The following is a 22253-nucleotide window of genomic DNA, read 5'->3' as shown; positions in this document are numbered from 1 at the left end:
CTGGCATTGGTTATCTTGGTGCTAGATTTTTATCGTGTATTTTTGTCTTTCTGTGTAGGCCACCTTTCATTTCCTGGTTTATGTAGCTCCGACCACTGAAGGCTTTAGTGGACATGGATAGTGATCTATCATTTCATTTGTGCCTAGAAAATGAAAGTATGTTTATGTATTGAAATATCAGTTGTTGTTGAGGAAGTTACCTGGGTGCATTTCCATGTTATTTGTATCTATCAAAACATATGTATGTTGAAACAGTAAGCCACTGTTCTGTGACATAGAAGCAACTTACATTGGTGAAGAACATAGAAAGTAGCTGAAGTGGCTTAACTGGTTCACACTGGGATGCTGGCAATACAGCACTGACTCATATCTTTATTGTATTGTCCAATGCAACAGGAAGTGCTGGTAGCTCCACATAACTGTGTTATATGATACAAATTTCAAATTATCAGAAGTGCTTCAAATAAATTTTTTTATGTGAATGAAGCAAAGCTACATACAAGGGTCACTCCAAAAGAAATGTACACTATTTTTTTAAAAATCCATCTTTTATTCTACATGTATGAATGCAGAGTCTCATGGCAGTAACATTGAATAAAATGTTCTTGGGTTTCCAACCATGTCAATTGCTTAAAACTACACGTGCTTTCGTCCAAGCACTCCTTGGCCATTGTCATGTGGTATGACTGCCAGTGGTGCACCCTTATATATGCTAGCTGCCAGTTGTGATGTCACTGATGCCCGTGACATTGCCATATATGGGCATGTTTTGAGTCGGCGTTCAATGTGCCCTCTTCAACCGCATGATTGCTGGATCCCACACAGCGCTGAGCTGCAAGCCACCATCTCTATTCAGGGTGTTTGCGGTAATTTTTATTTCAATAGCTTCCTTTATTAAACTGTCTCAGAAGCTGTTAGTGCGAGCCACGGCAGAGGTATTGTCAAATTTTATGTGGTGACCATTTTCTAACACATGCTCAGCTAACACAGATTTATCTGGATAGCGTAGGTGATAATACCTCTCATGTTCTTTCCTGCATTGTTCCACAGTGTGCACTGTTTGTCCAATGTACTTCTGGCCACACTCAAAAGGTATTTCATAGACTCCAGGTGTTCTGAGACCTACTGTGTCTTTAACTGGTCTCAGTAATTGACGGATGTTTGTTGGAGGCCTGAAGATTGATTTGATCATGTGTCTTTTCAACAGGCAGCTTATCTTGCCCAACACAGAGCCACAGAATGGCAGCAAAGCAAGTTTCTTTTCCTGCTCTTTGTCAGTGGTCTTATTCTGATATTTCCCAGAAATCACTTCTTTCACTTCATAGGCACTGTAGCCATTATCCCTGAAAACATTGTGTAGGTGGCTCAGTTCATGGGGCAGGTTATCATCTGATATTACTCTTGCAAGATGCACCAATGTCTGTAATACTATGCGCCTCTATGCTGGATGATGATGGCTGGTGGCATGCAGTGCAGTTAAAGATGCAGTAGGTCTCAGAACACCTGGAGTCTGTGAAACACCTTGTGAGTGTGGCCAGAAGTACATTGGACAAACAGTGCACACTGTGGAAGAACACAGGAAAGAACATGAGCAGTATTATTGCCTACGCTATCCAGAGAAATCTGCATTAGCTGAGCATGGGTTAGAAAATGGTCACCATATAAAATTTGATGATACCTCTGTCGTGGCTTGCACTAATGGCTTCTGGGACAGTTTAATAAAGGGAGCTATTGAAATAAAAATTACCACAGACACCCTGAATAGAGATGGTGGCTTGCAGCTCAGCTCTGCTTGGGATCCAGCGATCGCGCCGTTGAAGAGGGCACATGACTCAAAACATGCCCATATATGGCAATGTCATGGGCACCAGAGATGTCACAGCTGGCAGCTAGCGTATATAAGGGCACATCAACAGCCCACTGGCAGTCATACCACTTGACAATGGCCAAGGAGTGCTTGGCCGAAAGCTCATGTAGTTTTAAGCAATTGATGCAGTTGGAAACCAGAGAACATTTTATTCAATTTTATTCTACATGTTTGAAAGTTTTACAGTGTGTTGATACATCCTTTAGGAACAATATTTTCATTTCTCCACATATTTCCCATCCGTCTCAACTGCCTTACACCGTCTTGGAACCAGCACCTGTACACCCGCTCGGTAAAATTCTGGACCAACCTATTGGAGCCACTGTTCAGCAGCGTGCACAAGGGAGTCATCATCTTCAAACCTTATTCCATGAAGAGTGTCTTTCAGTTTCCCAAAGAGATGATAGTCATATGGAGCCAGGTCAGGACTGTAAGGCAGGTGTTTTAGTGTTGTCCATCCGAGTTTTGTGATCGCTTCCATGGTTTTTTACTGACATGTGGCCGTGCATTGTCGTGCAACAGCAAAACATCCTGCTCTCGCCGATGTGGTCAAACATGACTCAGTCGAGCCTGAAGTTTCTTCAGTGTCGTCACATATGCATCAGAATTTATGGTGGTTCCACTTGGCATGATGTCCACAAGCAAGAGTCCTTTGGAATCGAAAAACACCGTAGCCATAACTTTTCCAGCAGAAGGTGTGGTTTTGGATTTTTTTTCGTGGGTGAATTTGCATGATGCCACTCCACTGATTGCCTCTTCATCTCTGGCAAAAAATGATGGAGCCATGTTTCATCACCTGTCACAATTCTTTCAAGAAATACATCTCCACCGTTCTCATACTGTTCCAAAAGTTCACTGCATTCTTCTTGTTTCTTTGTGAGCCACTGTCAACATCCTGGGAACCCACCTTGCACAAACCTTTTCTAACACCAACACTTTCAGTATTCTGCAAACACTTCCTTCCCCTATCCCAACATAGCATGGCAATTCGTTCACTGTGATGCATCTGTCAGCAGTCACCAATTCGTTAACTCTCTGCACATTGTCTGGAGAGTGTGCAGTACAAGGCCTGCTGCTGTGAGGACAATCCTCAATATTGCCGTGCCCGCTTTCATCATGAAACCTGCTTGCCCATCGACTAACTGTACTGCAATCGACAGCAGCATCTCCATACACCTTTTTCAACCTCTTGTGGATGTTTCCCACTGTCTTGTTTTCACAGCACAGGAATTCTATGACAGCACGTTGCTTCTGATGAACATCGAGTGTAGCAACCATCTTGAAGACATGCTGTGACGGCGGCACTCACGGGAACAGTTTGAACTAAGTTTGAAAACAAGCGGAAAGGATGTATCTACACACTGTAAAACTTTCACACATGCAGAATGAAAAGTGTATTTTTACAAAAATAGTGTGCATTTCTGTTGAAGTGACCCTCGTACATCTCTGTACTTCATTTGTCAGTAAAGATATCATTTTTTGTGCAAAAAGTTAAAAACCATGTGTTTTAGACTTTGCTTGTGTTCTCCACTATGCGCAGTATTTCATTTGGAAACTATCAATAAAAAAAAATTTTTTTTTCATCTTACAGTCCTACATCACAGGTTGACAATTAACTAGTTTTCCTTTTGTTGTTCCCATAATTACTGTGATACTTCACAAATACATAGTTATGAAAATGTGAAGAAAGCTTACAAAATAGAAGTTTTATTGTCCAGATTGCAGCTGTACGTATCCTGATTACTAGTTTCAGCGAACAATATTATGAAAAGGAAAGTTGCTACTCACTGTATAGCAGAGATGCATCTCACACACAAATGCCTGCAGTCTCTGGCAGCTGAAGCCACACATGAGTTGTGTGTGTGTGTGTGTGTGTGTGTGTGTGTGTGTGTGTGTGTCATCTATTTTCAACAAAGGCCTTGTTTGCCGAAAGCTTATTTGTGACAGTCTTTTGTTGTGCCTATCTGTGACTCAGCATCTCCACTGTATGGTGAGTAGCAACTTTCCTTTTCATATTATTGTTACATTCCATCCTGGATTTTCCATAGCTTATTTTCAGAAAAGTTATATTGCCATCTTCAGATCATCAGCTATGTGAATTATAAACCCACCACATGTGGCACACTGCCATCTGGCCATTTATAACATGAAGGTAAACTTACCAAAGAAACACTCCCATGCAACACTAAGTACATTAAAATTAAAACCGTAAGTGAATCAGCAAGGCACCAAGGTGTCAGATACATCATGTAGAGCATATGCACTGCTGCCAGATGTGTGTATGTTGTTAACTGATTCCATTCTCATTCTGTGGAATTCAAGAAATTTGTGATTGTGCTGAGAGACATCGCAAGAAACCACAACTGAACTATGTTTGATATTAACAGTGTTGTATGAATGCACCCAGTACTTCCTTTTCTTTTTCAGTTTTTTGGGATTAAAATAAAGGTAAGTCACAATAGTGTTGTTCCATAAAAACACGAGAGAACTGCCAGATGTCAGTAACGTCCTACCACGATATTTCGGTGCAGAGTCTTTTGGCCATCTTCAGGTGAGTGCCACTGTAGTACTCTGGTGAGTACGCAATGAACTCCGCTATTTAAAGCCATACTGAGGTGACAATGTGCATGAGCTGCTCAGTGTGCATGTTCATAACAGCTCCATCCGCTGCATCTTGTGCCCTCCACTGTGAAAGCTTGGCGTATCGATATCAGTTCGATTTTCATCTTTATGCAGATAACTACGTTGACTATGAAGTTTCTCTATTACAGGATTCCAAGCATATAGAGAAACTTCATAGTCAACATAGTTATCTGCATAAAGATATAGTCAACTTAGTTATCTGCATAAAGATGAAAATCGACCCGATATCGATACGCCAAGCTTTCACTGTGGAGGGCGCAAGGTGCAGCGGATGGAGCTGTTATGAACACGCATGCTGAGCAGCGCATGCGCAATGTCACCTCAGTATGGCTTTAAATAGCGGAGCTCAGTGTGCACCCGCCAGTACTACTACAGTGGCACTCACCAGAAGAAGGCCAGAAGACTCTGGAAGGACGTTACTTACATCCGGCAGTTCTCCTGTGTTTTTATGGAACAATCGGTACACGGGGAAAGCTTTAAACATCACACAATAGTGTTCTCTCCAGAAAAGCTTATGATTACAACTGAAACTGAAACAAAAACATGATTTGTGCTGTCTTGTTGCTTGTCATATGGTGAGTTGCATCATGTGTCATATCACATATCATATCGTCCCAGTAAGGAACACGAGTGTTGCACCAAGAAGTGTCACATCATGTGACCTATATAACAGTCTGTTGCATTGTGTCATCTCAGTGTGAACTACACCTGATGATAAAATGCTTGTCGAAGTGGTGATAGTTTGTATAGTTATCTGATGCATAGGAATTGTTGTTGTGAGGTTTCCCAAAAACTATATTCTAGGGATTTGGTTGGAAATGTGATTGACAAGAAAATTATTTAAAAGTTGTTTATGACCTATGTGATGGAGGGATTTAGTAGATGGGACTCAAGGATATGATGTGAAGGAGCAACTTACTTTCCATTTTTATTATTAGTGACTAGCACTACAGAAATCAGATCCATGTCCTAGCACTGCAAGCAAGCTCCTAAGTGCACGCAATTTCTTTTCTTTTTTTTTTTAAAAAAAAAGAGAATAAGATAGTACTCTGAAACAGAATATGTAAGGCAGTTGGCAGGAACTCACGAGCATGCAAATGACACTTATTATTGATGTTGATGAAAGTAACCACAGCTTAATTCCAGAGATTTAGCTGATAAACAAATTATTTAATTGTCTTCAATCACACCAACTACCAATAATGGTAGGATTCCTTTTGGACATTCAGTTATATGGATTCACTCTTATTTGTGTAGATGATCTAAAAAATAACTGATTAAATGCTCCATCTGGTAAACTTTTAAATTACTTACATTAGAGGAAAACTATTTCAAGTTCATACCATTCCAGGTTTGCAGAATAATAAAAATTATTATTGACACTGATTATCTTAATGTAATAAAAATAATATTTATTACATTTGATAGTGATATAATTATTATTTTAATCATTACAGAGGTTAGTGTATTAAAATATTGGTTTTGGGGACTGTGGATATGAAATTTTTTCTACTTCTGAAGTTTTAAAACTGGGGGCAACACTTATTTTTTTTAAACTATTGAAACAATGGAAAGCCCAGCATGGAATGTCATGTGTGTGAGCTCCATTTGCATGTGTGTGTGTGTGTGTGTGTGTGTGTGTGTGTGTGTGTGTGAGAGAGAGAGAGAGAGAGAGAGAGAGAGAGAGAGAGTCTGTTGTCTGTTTTTGTCGAAGGCATCACTGGCCGAAAGCTTTATTTGTGACAGTCTTTTTGTTGTGCATATGTGCAACTCAGCATCTCCACTATATGGTGAGTAGCAATTTTCCTTTTCATGAAACTAATGTTTACACTTTATCTTTTTACTTCATTATTAGTATATTTTGCTGCTGTTTACATTTTTTCTTCAAAATGTAGGCATCTTGTATCTTCACTTTTTATTAGTTCTACATGCATCTGGAATGATTCCCAATTTGAGGAGTTTACTATTTCCTGCACTGAATTCTGCAAAGTTGAAATGCTGTGTTCATTCAATTCTGTATTCTCTTTTAAATTATTTATTTCTAGTTTATTGTACTTTAGTTCAGATCTTATTCCCAATAAGATTTCATTTGCAGTTTATCTTGAGCCTCTGTTATTAAACAGACAGTATACACTTGTATTAAAATGTCAGTACAGAAACATCTTGTTGTAGTTTTTGCTTTTGCAGTTGCTCAGGAAGTCCTGCTTTAATTCAGTTTACACTTTTTCATGTTCATTTACCTCACATCTAGCCATTGTCCATTTAATTACCCTATCACAGTTTATATGACTTTATTTCCTTGTTTTCATTACTAAATACAAAAGTGACAGAAGTTTACTGAACTGCACAATTAGCTCACCACATATTATTGTATAGTTCTCATAGACTGGTTTGACAGTGGTAGCGTAAGTTAACAGTGGAAAGGATGGTGTTATTTGTTACCAGGGCAACTACAGCAGCACTGAAGTTGGTGACATTGTCAAAATAGGTAGTGTCATTGAAGTCCACAGTGGCACCAGCTAAGGCTCATCAGCTTTCTCTACAGCACCTGCACAAAGGATTTGGGGTCCCTCAATCTATTGAAAATTGCTCCTGTCTTGATGTCGGAGTACACATTTGCTGGCTTTCTGATTTTTATATGCAATATAAATCCAGTGATTTGTGTGTGTGACATTCACTTCCTTTTGCTGATAAACTTTAGAAAACTGCTTTTGCTTTCAGTTAATCTGATATTACCACAGGTGATGTAAAACTGATCATTCAGTCATATGTCTCATAAAAACCAATGATGTATGATAAAATTTCAAGGAGTTTCTGCAAGTTGAGGATGATATTACTTAGGTTACACAGAAGCACTAAAATATGCTTTGTAATGCTGTACCATATCAATTTGATAAATTTTTGTAAAATTGGTATCTGTTGCTGCCAACTTATCTTTTAACTGTCGGCAGTTCAAACATACAGCAAATGATGGCATACAAGCGTCTGCCAACAGCAAAATGTGTCAAAGGCTTTAGGAAGAATATGCAATGCTTTGTAACAACAAATTGCCTCTGATGATCATGATGTCACAGCTGTTTGCGTTAGATTTGTTTTAGCAGTTACGAGTGGGATTATGCACATGCGCTGTTGAGTAGTATCTTCTCCCACTTCTGGCTACAAAAATGTGGCTGTTGGCTGTGTAAGCAGCTAGATGCCACTGGGAAAAAATTTGCCAGTGCGACTGAGCTGCCAGATTCATGCATGTGCAGCAGGCCCAGATCTAGGTTTCAGGGTGGGGGAACAAATTCATTTTCTTGAGGGAAAAAAACCTTGTTTCTCAAAGCACCTAGCATCCAGCACGTTGGTCTATTGATTATTCATATGACTTTGAAACGCATCCCTGTCAATATTTGAACACATTCTAAGTTGATTTCTGAATTAGTCATGATTTGTGAATGGAATCCTTGACACATCTAGAAACAAACTTCCCTGCAGACAAAAGGGGCTATATGAGCTGAATGGAGTAAAGCCAAATGAATGAATGCCAATTGCTTTCTCGTTATGTGGTTGATTGGGTTTTGTGACTGATGAGCATTTTAAAATTACTAGCGAACTCCATAGATTCAGGCTACCAGATTGGAAATAAACGACTAACAGGAATAACAGGTAAGGATGATTATCTATTGTCTTCTCGGTGTATCCAAGAAAATAAAATTTTGTCAGAAAATTTGTGGCCAGATCGCTATACTAGTAAGGGCCAGTTGCACAGGCTCCATCTAGCAGCCGCATTAAGTTCTATTCTCAAAGTAGCATGGAAAATGTGTTGTACAAACATGTAACAATGCCTAGCCGGAGAATAATCGTGGTATAAATAAACTGTTGATTCTGGAAGAGTTAGTGAGGTTAACCGGTGAATAAGTTTTGACATTGGCAGGAATAGTTAAAGAATTTGTGATGACAAGACTGTTTGTTAGAAAGAGGAAGGAGAAAAATGGGGACATCACACAAATTATGGAAGAATATGATGATTCCAAATTTGTATAAAAATTTTGTACTACTACTTTTTGATCTCATGTTTGAGAAACTGGAGTGTATGAATGAAGTGTGAAACTATTTCCTAACGTAAAGCATTTTGCTTATAGTGGGCCTAATAGGCATTTGATATGGTACCTCATGAATTATATCCTGTCATGTTATAAAAATGACCATTTCTGCCAAAACAGTCTCATTTATTTGGTGTGTTTTACAATTGCTGCAGTATTAGAAAGGCCAGTTTAGTCTTATCTATCAGACAATGACAAAATAGACGTAATCAGATTGAGAAATCACACTAGTCTTAGGTCCTATTTGTATTAACATCTTTTTTAGTATTCGACAACAACATTTCGATTTTTCATGTAGCAAAATGTTGGACGAACTTTGATGAAGTAATAGATTCTTTCGCAGAAAGGAAAGCACGCTATGCAAAGCTGTAGCAAGATTAGAGAGAAAAAAATTCTAACGATTGAAGAAAAGTGTACTGTCTTGCTTGTCTCTTGTCTTTACTGGTTTTATGTATCTATATTTAATTTTATGTCACACAAAGCACCAAGTTGTTAGCTAATAGGGAATAAAGAGTGCAAATTTTCTGAAGAGTTCTTTTATTTAAAAAAAAAAGAGAGGCAGGATGTCAAACCGGTCAATTGGAAGCAGGAGAGGCACCAAAGGACATTTTAATTTCCACTGTCCTGAATATAGTTTTATGGTATCCATTACAAGATATACATGTTTCAATTACACAGGGCGAAATACAGCAACATGCGATAGAAGAATGCTGTGTGAAGAGGCTTGGCACTACACTTTGGCACACTTAAGACCAAATAACATGTCTTACATTTCCTCGAGTACATATGTTTCATGCATCAGACACTTCAAAAAGATTTGCACTACGAAATGAACATGTTTTTGAAAATTCGATTTTTAATTTTTGACGTCCTATCTCAAATGCTCAAGGGACTGGGGAGGGGGGGTAACACCACAATCTAGTATTGCTCCAGTTCACCCTGTTTCCTCTTCATTTACTGCTCTCATGTCAAATTAAAAGAAAACGGATGGACTTCTGTGGCCAGAAGCTATCAAGTGAATGAAAATACATTCAGATAATTACGGAAGGCTAAGATATGGTATTAGTTTCAGATTTTATTTTATTTCCACCTTTCTGACAGTCAAGCATTAATTGCCTTGCACAACAATTAAGTTATTTTAGTCAGTTTGCTAAAGAAATTTTCCTTTATTAATCTTTTCCACTGAGGCAGTCAATATATTTGAGATGAAGTGTTTAATTCCACACTATTGGCTAGTTTAAACTGTTAACTGCATAACACAGTACTGGTACTCCAAGAAAATTTACATCCTGAAAACCACATTGAAAAGCTTAATATCAGGTCAAGGCCTACTTCACTGGGAATCTGGACATACAAATGTGCACTTTAAATGTGCTCATTTTGTATGGGTCATGAAATTCAGGTGCTCTTGGAGTGTCTTCTGATGTCTTGTTTCTTTTCTGACGTAATGTAAGATCTTTTAATGTTTTACATGTACGAACATACGGGCATCCTACGTCATCGTAGCTGCACAAGCATGGTGGTGCCTGTTATCAGGCACTCTCTGAAAATTGTTGAAATGAACCTATTTCTAACAGGTAGTGGGAAAATATTGTGAATAATGGTTAGAAAAGTGTTACTTTCAATGTAAATTTCCTTTTACGCAAGTTGAACTATATGTGAGAATGTACGATGAATTTCTTAAATCAGATAGTGTTTGACTCTCATTTAAAAATCAACTCATTGATAATGAGCCATTTAGATGAATTTTGAGCCCAGAAGATCAGACATTTATGATGTTATTAAAAATTTAACTGGCACATTTGTGTGATAAATCTTAAAGTGTAATATGTGCATAAAAGACCAACATTATATGTGAAAGCTTAGGTTCTCTTGCAGCATATTAACCTCAGATACTAATATTATATGTGAAAGCTTTGTGTTTTTTATAGCAACTCCATGTATATTAATTTAAGCAATTAACTTTTCCTGTTTGTGTGTTCGCGCTACTTAACAGTGATGTTGCTATTGGCTGACTACAGCACATGACCTAAGCTCTGAATATCTGCTGTCATGGGCTGGCGAGATCACTTGACATGAGCTATGACTGCTTACAAAAGTGCAAGTAATATGGGATATTTGGTGGAATTTGAATTTATACTTTGGTAATACGAAAATATGCAGCATAGTTGTTACTATAAATTAAAGATCTTTGTTTTTTCCCTGAGTTTAGTTTTCTAAAGGACCAGGAAATTCAATGCCTGTGTATAAAACCATAACAATACAAAGTATTGATGAGCTACACAGTTCTGAGAGAAAATATACTGTCAGTTAACAGGGAAAAGTATGTTTTCACTCAGGAGAAAATGTATTTTTAATCGGGAAATCCGGAAGAAATCTGGGAATTTTTTTCCTTGTCCGCGTATACACCCTGTAACAATTAATTGTGAAAACTACAGCTTTGTTAGTGGTGGGCATGATAAAACATCCTGTGAAACATCACTAAATGCCTTCTCTGAAAACAGCCTAGAACAGATAGTTAGGAAGCCCACTCATGCTGGAAATATATTGGACCTAGTGGCAACAATAGACATGACCTCTTTGGGGATGTCCACATTGAAACTAGTATCAGTGACCATGATGAGATTGTGGTAACAAAGATTACCAAAGTACAAAGGACATCTAAAAGGAGCAGGAAGATATATATGATCACTAAACTAGATAAAAAATCTGTAGTGTCATATCTCAGTGAGGAACTTGAAATTTTCAGCACAAGTTAGGAACATGCAGAGGAACTATGGCTCATGTTTAAAAGAATAGTTCACTATGCCCTGGGTAGATATGTACTTAGTACGAGGGCGGTTTGAAAAGTTCTTGGAATGGAACAGAAAAAAGTACTTACATCACCGAAACTTTTTTTATTTTTCAACGTAATCTCCTTATAGATTAATGCACTTGTTCCAGCAATGTTCCAGTGACTTGATCCCATCTCGAAAATGAGTTTCCTCCAGGCCTGCAAAATAGTTGTCAACTCCGGCTATCAATTCTTAGTTTGAAGTGAATCTTCGTCCACCAAGAAAAATTTTCAGGTTTGGGTATATATGGAAGTCTGACAAAGCCATATCAGGTGAATAAAGCAAGTGTGGTGACAATTCATACCTTAGTTCATGTAATCTTGCCATGGTGACAGCACATGTGTGCGGGTGCGCATTCATACCTTAGTTCGTGTAATCTTGCCATAGTGACAGCACATGTATGCAGGTGCGCATTGTCTTGATGGACTTTCTTCTTTTCTGAACCTGATCTTTTTGGCATATCTTTTGTTGCAATTTCTCCAGGAGGTTACCGTAGTATTCCCCAGTAACTGTTTGCACAGTGGGGAGAAAATGTACAAACAGAATCCCCTTCACATCCCAGAACACTGATGCCATGGCCTTTCTCATTGAAGGAATTATCTTTGGTTTCTTTGGTGGCAGAGAATCAGCATGTTTCCACTGTTTTGACTGTTGTTTTGTCTCTGCACCCAAGTTTCATCTGTGGACATAAACCAGCACAAAAAATCTTGTTCATTGCTCCAAAAATGGGACAAACATTATTCCGATATGTCTATTCTCATGTGTTATTGATCCAGTGTCAAGAGTCACAGCACCCATCTTGCAGATAATGTTTTCATTTCTAATTCTTTAGTTAAAGTGTGATATACCCTTCTAGATGACATTTGGCAAGCATGAGCAATTTCACGTGCTTTCAACCAGCGATCCTCCATGACCGTTTTATGCACTTTTGCAATGATTTCTGGAATAGTGACACATCTTGGTCGACCACTTCATGGATTGTCACCTAAGCTTTCCTGACCAAATTTAAAGTCATTTGTCCACTTGGCAGCAGTCGAATATGAAGGAGCAGAGTCCACCAGTGTGTTCTGGAAATTGGCATGAATGTCCTTTTCTTTCATACCTTTCTTTATGACGTACTTAATCACTGCTTGAATCTAGATTTTTTTCCATCTTTGCAAATCACTACGTGGGAACAACAATAGAGCCATGTCACCACCACAGCTCTCTTCCAAGAGCACTGACGTGACATGTGTTTACAAGCAACAGTCCAATGAATATCACGTAAACAACTCATTGCACTATCACTGACCTCTCTTGGTGATTCCAAGAACTTTTCAAACCACCCATGTAGGATGGTTCACAATGGGAGGGAACCTCCATGGTATACAGCCACTGTGAAGAAACTTTGAAAGAAACACAGATTACTACATAAATGGTGGAATACAAAGCATAGGCTATAGATAAAGAGATGCTGAATAAAACATGTCAAGGGAGCAATCCATGATGCCTTCAATGACTACCATAGCAGAAAACTGTCAAGTGATCTTTCACAGAACCCGCGGAAATTCTGATCACATATAAAGGCTATTAGTGGCACCAAAGTTAATGTCCATTCCCTACCGAATGAGACACAAAGTGAAATTGAGAGTAGAAAAGCAAAAGCAGAACTGCTTAACTCCATTTTCAAATGTTGCTTTACAAAGGAAAACCCAGGAGAAATGCCCTAATTTAATCCTCATATCACTAAAAAGATGAATGAAGTAAGTATCAGTGTCAGTGGTACTGAGAAACAGTTGAAATCATTAAAACTGAACAAAGCTCCATGGTCTAATGGAATTCCTGTCAGATTCTGTACTGAATTTGTGGCTGAATTAGCCCCTCTTCTCACTGTAATCTATTATAAATCCCTCGAACAAAAACCATGCGCAGTTCTTGGCAATAGGCACATGTCACCCTCACTTACAAGAATGGTAGTAGAAGTGATCCACAAGCCTGCCATCCAATATCCTTGACATCTGTTTGTTGTTGAATCTTACAGTGAAGTGCCAAAGAAACTGGTATAGGCAGTCATATTCATGTACAGAGATATATAAACAGGCAGAATACGGCACTGCGGTCGGCAATGCCTATATAAGACAACAAGTGTCTGGTGCAGTTAGATTGGTTACTGCTGCTACAGTGGCAGGTTATCAAGATTTAAGTGAGTTTGAATGTGGTGTTATAATCAGTGGATGAGCTATGGGACACAGCATCTCCAAGGTAGCAATGAAGTGGGAATTTTCCAGTATGCCCATTTCATAAGTGTACTGAGAATAATAGGAATCTGGTAAAACATCAAATCTTTGAAATTGCTGCAGCTGGAAAAAGATCCTGCAAGAATGGGACCAATGATGACTGAAGGGAATCATTCAATATGCAACCCCTCCGCAAACTGCTGCAGATTTCAATGCTGGGTTATCAACAACTGTCAGCATGTGAACCATTCAACAAAACATCATCGCTATGGTCTTTCGGAGCCGAAGGCCAACTCATGTACCCTTGATGACTGCACAACACAAAGCTTTACTCCTCACCTGTGCCTGTCAGCAGTGATGTTGGACTGTTGATGACTGGAAACATGTTGCCTGGTCGAACAAGTCTTGTTTGAAACTCTATCGAGTGGATGGACGTGTACGGGTATGGATACAACCTCATGAATGCATGGACCCTGCATGTCAGCATGAGACTGTTCAAGCTGGTGGAGGGTCTGCAATGGCGTGGGGCATGTGCACTTGGAGTGATATGGGACCCCTGATACTTTTAGATACAGTTCTAACAGGTGACACATACGTAAGTATCCTGTCTGATCACCTGCATCCATTCATGTCCATTGTGCATTCTGATGGACTTGGGCAGTTCGAGCAGGGCAATGCGACACCCCACATGTCCAGAATTGCTACAGAGTGGCTCCAGGAACGCTCTTCTGGGCTTAAACACTTCTGTTGGTCACCAAACTTCCCAGACACCAACATTATTGAGCATATCTGGGATGCTTTGCAACATGCTGTTCAGAAGAAATCTCCACTCCCTCATACTCTTATGGATTCATGGACAGCCATGCAGGATTCATGGTGTCAGTTCCCTCCAGCACTACTTCAGACATTAGTTGAGTCTGTGCCACATTGTGTTGTGGCACTTCTGCATGCTCGTAGGGGCCCTACACAATATTAGGCAGGTCTACCAGTTTCTTTGGCTCTTCAGTGTAGAACATATTCTGAAATCAAACTTAATGAGATATCTTGAACAGAATGACCTTATCAATGCCACCAGCATCAATTTTGAAAACTTCGATCATGTGAGACCCAACTTACACTTTTCTCACATGACATACTGGAAGCTTTGGATAAAGGCAGACACATGCAGTATTTCTTGATTTCTGAAAAGCATTTGACTCTTTACTGCACCTACGCTCATTGAAAAAAGTATTATTATATGGGGTATCAAGTGAAGTTTGTGACTGGATTGAGGACTTTTTGGTAGGGAGGTCGCAGCACGTTATCCTGGATGGAGAGTCATCAGATGTAGAAGTAGCTTCAGGTATGCCTCAGGGAAGTTGGTTGGGACCCTTGCTGTTCATATTGTATATCAATGTCATTGCAGGCAATATTAATAGTAAAATCTGGCTTTTTGTAGATGATACAGTTATCTGTAATGAAGTACTATCTGAAAGAAGCTGCATAAATATTTAGTCACATCTTGATAAGATTTGAATGTGTTGCAGAGTTTAGCAACTTGCTCTAAATGCTCAGAAACTTAGAATTGTGCACTTCACCAAATGAAGAAACATAGCACCCTATGACTATAATATCAATGAGTCACTTTTGGAATCAACTAATTCATACAAATATGTGGGTGTAACACTTTGTAGGGAATGAAATGGAATGATCACATAGGGTGAGTCATGGGTAAAGCAGGGGGTAGACTTCAGTGTTTTGGTAGAATACTGGGGAAGTACAATCAATCTACGAAGGAGTTTACTTACAAATCACTCTTGCGACTGGTTCTAGAATATTTCTCAAGTCTGTGGAACCCATACCAAACAAGTCTAACAGAGGATATTGAATGTATATAGAGAAGGGCAGCATGAATGGTCGTAAGTTTGTTTCACGCATAGGAGAGTGTCACAGAGATACTGAAGGAACTGAACTGGAAGACTCTTGATGACAAATGTAAACTATTCCAAGAAAGTCTGTTAGCAAAATTTTGAGAACCGGCTTTAAATGATTACTTTAGGAATATACTTGTGGTGTCACCACCAGACACCACACTTGCTAGGTGGTAGCCTTTAAATCGGCCGCGGTCCGGTAGTATACGTTGGACCCGCGTGTTGCCACTGTCAGTGATTGCAGACCGAGCGCTGCCACACGGCAGGTCTAGAGAGACGTCCTAGCACTCGCCCCAGTTGTACAACCGACTTTGCTAGCGATGGTTCACTGACAAATTACGCTCTCATTTGCCGAGACGATAGTTAGCATAGCCTTCAGCTACGTCATTTGCTACGACCTAGCAAGGCGCCATTATCATTTGCTATTTATCTTGTGATGCATGTACCGTCAGACCGATGTTCACCAATTATGAATTAAAGTTAAGTATTCCAGTAGTTACTTACGTTCTTTACTACTATAAATTCCCTTAACTGTTCCAGACCTCACGCCAGCCTGCATGAGCTTAAATGTGTGCCTTTCGGCTTCCTCTCATAGTGACTTGGCTGTCTTGCCAAGTCACAACAATACTACAACCCCATGTGTGTCGCTCACATAGGGATCATGAGGATAAGATTAGGATAATTACTGTATGCACAGAGGCACTGAAATAATCATACTTACCATGCTTCATATGTGAATGGAACAGGAGGAGATCCTAATATCTGATATAATGGGACATATCCTCTGCCATGCACCTCATGGTGGTTTGCAGAATATGGATGTAGATGTAGATGTTGTTTTGAGCTTGTAACTGAGGGATATGTTGAGATTCTTGGTAAATCAATACTTTCTGAATTTGACATATAGCCAGCATAGAAAAAGTAAATCAACCTATAAATTTCTTCACTGTAAATATTTTTATGTAAGGGTAGTTTTTAAATCTTTTAATCACTTCATTTTCATCAATAAGTGGTCAGTTAATCTCAGCTAGAAAATGCTTTCTGCTCTAATCAGTCACTTCTGTAAAAAATGTATATTTATGTGAGAGAAGTTTCATTATAATAAATCAGTACTGTAATGTTAGTGCAGTAACTGTATTCTCATAAAACATACTTTAAAAACTTGTATCTTATTGAACTGTGAAAATATTAGTTTGAAGTGAATTCATTGACAGTGCAAAAGCAGCTAATTAATTTTATTTTAGTTACAATGATATTTTGAACCTTTTGTTGTCGTGGCAGTTTTGCCAATGATGCAGATGGCCAACAGCAATCTCCTTACAAACATGACATGCACCATGCAGTTTTCCATGGTCAGGTCTGCTTTTCGGTGTTTTGGCTGCGGGTTGCTCTGGATGGATGTCACTTGGCTGCAATCCCACATGGTGAACTCACACACACGACTGCAGTCTCAGGCAACTGAAACCAGTTGCCTGAGACTGCATTTACATGTGTGAGTTGCATTTGCATGAGTGTGTGTGTGTGTGTGTGTGTGTGAGAGTGAGTGTGTGTGTGTGTGTGTGTGTGTGTGTGTGTGTGTGTGTGTGTGTATTGTTGATGAAGGCCTTAATGGCTGAAAGCTTTAATTGTGAGAGTCTTTTTGTTGTGCCTATCTGTGACTCAGCACCTCTGCTATATGGTGAGTAGCAACTTCCTTCTCATAGTAATGTTACATTCCATCCTGGATTTTCCTTTGTTTGAATGCACTAGAAATCAATCCTTATGCTAAAAACATAATAAAAAGTATACAAATAAAACTTTTTCTTTACTTACTGTATGTGGCTGAAGCAGGAAAGTATGTTTCATGCTTTACATATTGTGACACTACCAAAAGTATATTTATAACGACCATCAGGGTTCTTTCTACTCAAACATCTCTGAAATTAAGTACAAAACAGACAGCTCATTACATATCACAAATGAAATTGTAATGTAATCCACTGACATACCTGATGATGAGGCTGTAAGCTCTCAAAACACATCCTGGGAGAAAATAAAAATGATTGATACAGACAAATGTTTTAATTTATGTTTTCAGTGTAGGAAAAGACAGATTGCTTCTTAACTGTATATAAGAAATGCCAAGTTGCAGACAGACACAATTAAAACACACTCACATATAGCTTTTGGCCACAGCATTTCTCAGTAAAAAAGACACACCCACCCACCCACCCACCCACACACACACACACACACACACACACACACACACACACACACACACACACAGAAGCAAGCACACCTCACATACACATGATCGCCAACTCCAGAATCTTGGGCTAGAATGCAACATCACACAGGATGCAAGCGCAATCTGGATGGATGGGGAAGAGGAAGGAGAAGGGATAGTAGTGTATGGATGGGGTGAGAGCCGAACGCTGTCTGGTGGAGTATGCAGGGAACTAGACTGCCAACAGGCATAGGGTCAGGAGGTTGTGGGGCAGGGAGGTGGGTAAAATTGGAGCGGAAAGGAGAGGGGCATGGAAAGACAGGCAGATGCATTGGCAGAGGGCTGCGAATATACAGGCTGGGAGTTGAGAATGGAGAGGAGTTGATAGGACAGAGGAAGTGGGAACTGTTGGTTTGAGGGTGTGGGGACAGTATGTTATCATAGTTTGAGGCGGGGATAATTGTGGGAGTGGATAATTCGTTGTATGGTTAACTCCCATCTGTACAGTTCAGAAAAGTTGGTGGTGGAGAGAAGGCTCCAGATGTTTCAGGTAGTAAAGCAGCCATTGAAATCAAAAGTGTTATGTTCAGCTGCATGCTGTACCACAGGGTGGTCTACTGTTCTCTTGGCCGCAGTCTGACTGTGGCCGTTCATCCTGACGGGTAGCTGGTTGGTAGTCATATCAATGTAAAAAGCTGCAGAGATCGTAAATGACATGGCTGCTTTTACAGGTTGTCCGGCCCCTGATGTGGTAGGATAAACTTGTGACAGGACTGGAATAGGAGGTGCTGGGTGGGTGGATTGGTCAGGTTTTGCACCTGGGTCTTCCATAGAGATATAATCATTGTGGCAATGGGTTGGGATTGGGAGTGGCTTAGGGATGGACAAGGATGTTGTGGAGGTTGTGTGAGTGATGGATCACAATTTTAGCAGGGGTGGGAGGTATCTTGGATAGAATGTCCCTTGTTTCAGGGCATGATGATAAGTAATAAAAGCCTTGGCGAAAGATGTGGTTCAGTTGTTCCAGTCCATGGTGATACTGGGTGATGAAAGGCCTTGGTGAAACCCTCAGCATACTGAGCAACAGAGTTTTTGTCACTGCAAGTATACCATCCCGGGTAGCCAGGCTGTATGGGAGGGATTTTTTTGGTTAGAAAGGGATGATGGCTGCCAAAATTCAGGTACTGATGGTGGTTGGTGGGTTTAATGTGGATAGAGGAGCAGATGGTGCCATCGAAGAGGATGAGGTCAATATCTAGGAAGGCGGCACATTGGGTTGAGGAGGACCACATGAAGCGGATGGGAGAGAATGTGTTGAGGTTGTGAAGAAACAATGATATGGTGTCTTGGCCCTGAATCCAGATTATGAAAATATCATCAATGAACCTGAATGAGACTAGCTTCTGTAGATGACCCATAAAAAGGTTGGGATATGAGAGTCCACGCAGATGCCCATGCCTGTGCAGCAGATATTTTTTTATATATCTTCCCTACAAATGGGAAGTAGTTGTGGGTTAGGACGAAGTTAATAAGGTGTATGAGAAATGTGGTAGTGGCTTTGGAGTCTGAAGGACATTGGGAAAAATAGTGTTCAATAGCAGGAATCCGTGGGCATAATGGATGTTCATGTGTAGGGAGGTGGCATCACCAGTGATGAGTAGAGATCCAGGAGGTAAAGGGATGGAGATGGTGGAGAGGCATCCCAGAACCACCTCCGCTCCCTCCACAAGATACTACTACTCTACAATCCTTACTCGATACATCACATCTCTGAAATTGCATCCTTTGTCTCCAGCAAGTGAAGGAACATTCCAGACAACATCTCCATAAGTTATCCAACCTGTTGACGCCCTACTGCTGCCTTGGGGTACAACTATCCAACTCCTATTGTAACCAAAGTGTTCCTCCTCATCCACCCCTCATAGTAGCTAGACCCCATGTGAATGACTTTTTCAACTCTCCACATCCTCCATAACTCCCTTCCAACACTCCACCATATCCCAATCCAGAGCCAAAACATTTGCATAACACTGTTGTTAACCTTTCCATCAAAACCATCGGCACCACAGGAGTTTCAGTTCTATCCAAAGGCTTTATCTTTAGCCCTAAACTCCAATTTAACCAAGCTGGACTTGTCAAAACCTACTCTCCTTCTTCGGATCCCTACAACAGAAGAACTTCCTTGCCGCCAATCCCTCCAACCAAAACCACTCTAATTCCAACAGTGAGCCTTGCTTCTTCCTGTTCATACCACCATCCAACCATGATTCTCCCCCCCCCCCCCCCTCCCACCTAACCACCCACTGCTCACCTTCAAGGAATTCCTTACCACCAACGTAGCCTCACTATCCTTCCACAGGTCCCTTCCTCAGAACACCAATCTTTCAGTAGAAGTAAGAGCAGCCACACACAACATCAAAACAAATCCTGATCTAATCCTCCTTCCTGCAGACAAAGGTTCCACCACTATTGTTATGAATTACAGTGACTATCTGGCAGAGGGCCTCTGTCAGTTGTCTGACTCCTCCACCTATAAACTGTGCTAGAGCGAATCCATTCCAGAAGTCCTTCACAAACTCCAATCCCTGCTTAAAGCCTTAGGCTCTTCCCAGAACATCTCCCCTGAATCCACTTGCCTCATCAGCTCTATGACATCCCACACACCTACCTTCTACACCTTCTACATGCTCCCCAAAATCTACAAATCCAACAGTCCTGGGCAGCCCATTGTGGCTGGTTATTGTGCCCACACTGAAAGAGTTTAGGCCCTCATTGACCAGCCTCCAACCAATTGCTCATAATCTAGCCTCCCATGTCAAAGACACCAACCACTTTCTTCACCGGCTGTCCACCTCTGCCTTCCCTTTACCTCCTGGATCCCTACTCATCACTGTTGATGCCACCTCCCTATACACCAACATCTCTCATTCCTATGGTCTTACTGCTATTGAGCACTAACCTTTCCCAATGTCCTTCAGACTCCAAACCCATTACCACCTTTCTCATACACCTTACTAACTATCCTAACCCACAACTACCTCTCATTTGAAGGGAAGGTATATAAAAAAAAATCTGCAGCACAGCCATGGGCACCCTCATATGTCAACCTTTTTATCGGCCATCTAGAGAAGACCTTCCTAACCTCTCAAAACACCAAGCCCCTAGTCTCCTAGTCTGGTTCAGGTTCATTGATGATATCTTCACAATCTGGATTCAGGGCTAGATACCATATCTTCATTCCTTCACAACCCCAACACATTCTATCTCATCTGCTTCACGTAGCCCTCCTCAACCTTGTGTGCTAGCTTCCTAGATGTTGACCTCCTCCTTTCTGATGGCTCCATCTGTACCTCTGTCCACATTAAACCCACCAAACACCAACAGTACCTGCATTTTGACAAACTCCCTTGCTCACTATGCTGAGAGATTCGTCAAGGCTGTCACAGACACTGTCCCCCAGACCTAGCCTGGAAACAAATCTCCCACACCATTTTTACCTCACACTCTCAGTCCTCCCACCAACCCTAAGAACCAGCCACAAAGTAGTGTCCCCTTCATCCCTTAGTACAACCCCAGACTGGAACACAATATCTTAGTTTATCCCTTTGCCACTCCAAATCTCACCCCCTGACAACAAGGATCAATATCCCTATGGAAGAATTAGGTGCGAAACCTGCCCAATCCACCCACCCATCACTTCCTATTCCAGTCGTGTCACAGGTCATCCTACCTCATCAGGGACCAGGCCACCTGTTAAGGCAGCCATGTCACTTACTAGCTCTGTTGAAATCATTGCACAGCTTTTTACATTGGTATGACTACCAACCAGCTATCCACATCTGAAAGGGCAATGCCAGAATGCAGCCAAGAGCAAAGTAGACCACCCTGTGGCAGTGCACTAAGCTGAACATAACGCACTTAATTTCAATGGCCTCTTCACTACCCAAGCCATCTGGATCCTATCCTCCGCAACAGCCTTTCTGAACTGCACAGATGGGAGCTATCTTTACAACACATTGTCTGCTCCCTTAATTATCCCAGCCCCATCCTACTGTAATGTACTGTCCACACACCCTCAAACCAACAGTGTCCACTTACTCTGTCCTATCAACTCCTTCCTATTCTCATCTCCAACCCTGTTTATTCGCAGCCCTCTGCCAATGCATCCGCCCATCTTTCCCGACTCCTCTCCTTCTTTGCTCCTTTTCTCTCCATCTCTCTGCTCCACAACCTCCTGGTGCTGCACTTGTTGACAGTCTAGTCCCTGCACACTCCACCAGACAGTATTTGTTTCTCTTGCCACCCATATACTGCTGCCCCTTCCACTTACCCTTCCCCAATCCATCCAGATTGCTGTTTGCATCTCACATGATGTCGCATTCCAGCCTGAGATGATGAAGTTGGCAGTCGTGTGTGCATAAGATGTGTTTGCTTGTGTGTGTGTGTGTGTGTGTGTGTGTGTGTGTGTGTGTGTGTGTGTGTGCGTGTG

At 40.7% G+C, this 22253-nt stretch overlaps 1 protein-coding gene across 1 annotated transcript in view; it reads left to right on the top strand.

Moving 5' to 3' along the window:
* Nucleotides 1–22253, top strand: part of LOC124788789 (protein kinase C-binding protein NELL1-like) — a 466052-nt gene that overhangs the window by 263594 nt on the left and 180205 nt on the right. The window lies entirely within an intron of this gene.

This window comes from Schistocerca piceifrons, chromosome 3 (genome assembly GCF_021461385.2).
Source record: "Schistocerca piceifrons isolate TAMUIC-IGC-003096 chromosome 3, iqSchPice1.1, whole genome shotgun sequence".
Lineage (NCBI taxonomy): Eukaryota > Metazoa > Arthropoda > Insecta > Orthoptera > Acrididae > Schistocerca > Schistocerca piceifrons.
Note: the sequence above shows the minus strand (reverse complement) of the source record. Positions and strands in the feature narration are given on the sequence as shown.